This window comes from Saccostrea echinata, unplaced genomic scaffold, assembly GCF_033153115.1.
Source record: "Saccostrea echinata isolate AGI-Se365-2 ecotype Australia unplaced genomic scaffold, CSIRO_AGI_Sech_v1 ptg000028l, whole genome shotgun sequence".
Classification (NCBI taxonomy): domain Eukaryota; kingdom Metazoa; phylum Mollusca; class Bivalvia; order Ostreida; family Ostreidae; genus Saccostrea; species Saccostrea echinata.
The window spans coordinates 3,670,192-3,673,355 of NW_026889777.1; the positions used below are offsets into that span (position 1 = coordinate 3,670,192).

At 33.2% G+C, this 3,164-nt stretch overlaps 1 long non-coding RNA gene across 1 annotated transcript; it reads left to right on the top strand.

Moving 5' to 3' along the window:
- Positions 1–1,074: 1,074 nt before the first annotated feature.
- LOC133193638 (uncharacterized) lies at positions 1,075–2,884 on the top strand. Its single transcript, XR_009721961.1, has 4 exons — positions 1,075–1,139; positions 1,371–1,497; positions 1,847–2,025; positions 2,126–2,884. It is a non-coding gene; the product is annotated as an uncharacterized LOC133193638 (long non-coding RNA).
- The last annotated feature ends 280 nt before the right edge of the window (positions 2,885–3,164 follow it).

The window sequence follows — 3,164 nt, forward strand, 5'->3', positions numbered from 1 at the left end:
GCCTTTCTTGCATAGCTTATTCCCACAGAACACTGTCACAACATTTTTCCTCTGAGTTACATTTTTACTTATGGTATATTTAGTCACTTGGGTGGCAGCTTGGAATGGGGTTTTTCCAATGGCACTGAAAGTGGCATTATTATATCGGGCATCTCCTTCTGCTCTGATAGGGGTATCAGGAAGTCCATATTTTTCATGAAGTTCTTGAATGTTCTGCCTTATTTTCTTCATACTAGTTTTATTCACATCTGTGATAATTTTCCCCACTTTGTTGCAGGTCTGTTGCATGTTGGTGGTTGATGTTGGTTCAATATTTGCACCAAGAAGCATCTCTGTAGTAAGACTGGTATCCAGGTAACCGACAGCCATGGCCACACTTAGCTGTGCAGCTCTACGTCCCCTTCTGGATCATCTCACCATTTAATACAGCTTTTCTTGGTGACTGATATAGTGGCACTTCTTATATCAGATGGAAAGGATCCATGCCAGGCCTTGTTTTTTCCTCCCCATGCTGATTCCAGTCCAATGAAATGTCACAGTCTGGAAACTTCTGTAAGTGTTCTTTAAATGCCTGATTCCACAAATAAGCAGTCTTTTCTTGGTGAAGGACTTTGTATAGTTTTGAGTTTGGGATCATCTGACATGGTTTCTGTGTAGGAGTCTACAGGTTGGACTCTACACTGAATTAAAGGGAACTTTTTTTCAGGTGTGCATAATACAACTTCCTGGATGGTGTGTAGTCTGTTTGTCAACATGTGAAACCCATGTGTATTTCGGGGTAGGTATGTTTACTGTCAATTTTCTTTCTTAAAAGCCGCATAAGGCATCTAATTTTTGTCTAAGCATTAATCTTTATTTTCTCTTTCATTGATTATCTGCTGAGAGTCTAGTTAATCAATTAATTTAATTAATGCTATAAAGTAACCTATAGTGAAAATATTTCGGAATCCTTGTGTGAGACCTAAAGAGTAACATGTAACTCTCATTCTGACTACAATTTCTCTGATTTCAGGAGTAGTCTCCCCTGTTTAAGATCAATAATGGCTGCAGATATACAATGTGGTATGCTGTCTGGTCATCAACAGAGAGTTTTGATGCCCATATTTCTACCAATCACCTTTGTTTTGTTCATCAGACAGGTAAGAAAACAAGATAATAAATTAAAATAATTTTAATAAGATAACTAATAAAAAATAAAACATATTTACATGTACAGACTCCCTCATTGATTATCTGCTGAAAGTCTAGTTAATCAATTAATTTAATTAATGCTATATTGTAACCTATAGTGAAAATATTTCGGAATCCTTGTGTGAGATCTAAAGAGTAACAGGTAACTCTCATTCTGACTACAATTTCTCTGATTTCAGGAGTAGTCTCCCCTGTTTAAGATCAATAATGGCGAATATACAATGTGGTATGCTGTCTGGTCATCAACAGAGAGTTCCCGTATCTCTACCAATCACCTCTGTAACCTTTGTTGTGTTCATCAGACAGGTAAGAAAACAAGATAATAAATTAAAATAATTTTGATAAGATAAATAATAAAAAATAAAACATTTTTACTTGTACAGACTCCCTCATTGATTATCTGCTGAGAGTCTAGTTAATTGATTAATTTAATTTAATTAAGCTATATAGTAATATGTATTGAAAATATTTCCCTGTGTGAGACCTGAACCTGTACAAACATACATTTCTGACACTATATAAGGATTATGATGAAGTGCACAATGAGTATGGATATCCTCATGAATTATTTTACTCAAATGCATGTAGTTTTGTCTTATTTTCTGTTCTGTCCTATATTTGATGTGTAGCATTAACAATTTCTCTTTTTTTAAAGTTTTAAGATTTGGTGACTGCATGTACTGAGTAGCTAGGGAATTAAGCTGAATTCACGTGGGTTTGCTTGACATTACCAAGGACAAGGCTTTGCGTCTCAATATGAGTGAAAAATTCTCGAAAGGAATGTTAAACAACAAATGAAGAAAAAAAAAACAACCAAGGACAAGGACCCTTCAGGTATGGAGAGTTTCTTTGATTACAATGTTTTACTTTTTTTTCCTTCATTTTTTACTGAAATCTGATGAATACCTCTAGATCTTGTTTCATTCATTTGCAGAAAGCCTGAGTGAAGAAATTTAAGAGGGACATCCTTGAGATCATATGGAGTTCTAAGCGAGACACAGTGCAGATATCCAAATCTTCAAAGCTAATTTATGTTTTTCATGTGTTTTTAAAATCGAAAACATTTTTAAAAACATTTTTGTAATGGGTGTCCGAATTACGAAAGGGTATGGGGTTGCCCAATTCGGACACGTGGGTTTTCTCCGGGTACTCCGGCTTCCTCCCACACTGACCCCATTTTTTTCTTTTTCTTTTATGTCATTGAAATAACCATTAGTTATTGTTATCATTAAATAGATGAAGTAGTTGAAGGCTAGTTGTATAAGTAGACCTTTACAATACCCTGGGGCAATACTGGTTGGAACTTCAAGTTCCTTGGCCGCTACGGTAGCCAGGCTGGCCCGGGGAGGAGAGGTTGAAAATGCGACTAGTTGTAGGCTGCCTTGTCTTTTATGCTCTTTGTTTTTAGTTTATCTAAAATTAAACATTATATATATATATTGCAGATAATGAAAATATTAAATTACAGAAGTGTTCCTAGAATGTATATATGTTAGCTATTGTAATAATAATTGTTAAGCTGACACTAAATGTTAATTTATTGAATAATTGAAATGTGAAGACTAATACGCAGTGAGAGTAATTGATAAATTTTGAAGAAAATGTTAAATTGTGATTTGTACAGTAAATGTTAGATTTCAATTTGAAAATGTTATACATGCATTGTGATTTGTAAATGTTATACTGTGATTTGTAAATGTTACATTGTGATTTGTAAATGTTCTGAATCATTGGCAAGTTTTGTGCAAAAAATGAAAAACAAAAAACAAAAAACAAACAAACAAACAAAAAAACAACAACAAAAAAACAAAAACAAAAAAAAAACCAAAACAAAATCAGAAGTACACAGAAAAAATGATAAAAATAATTTAAAAAAAAAAACAACCAAAAAAAAAAAAAAAACAAAAAACAAAAAAACAACAAAAAAAAAACAGAAAAAAGGAACAAAACCAAAATAGCACAAAACTTTTAAT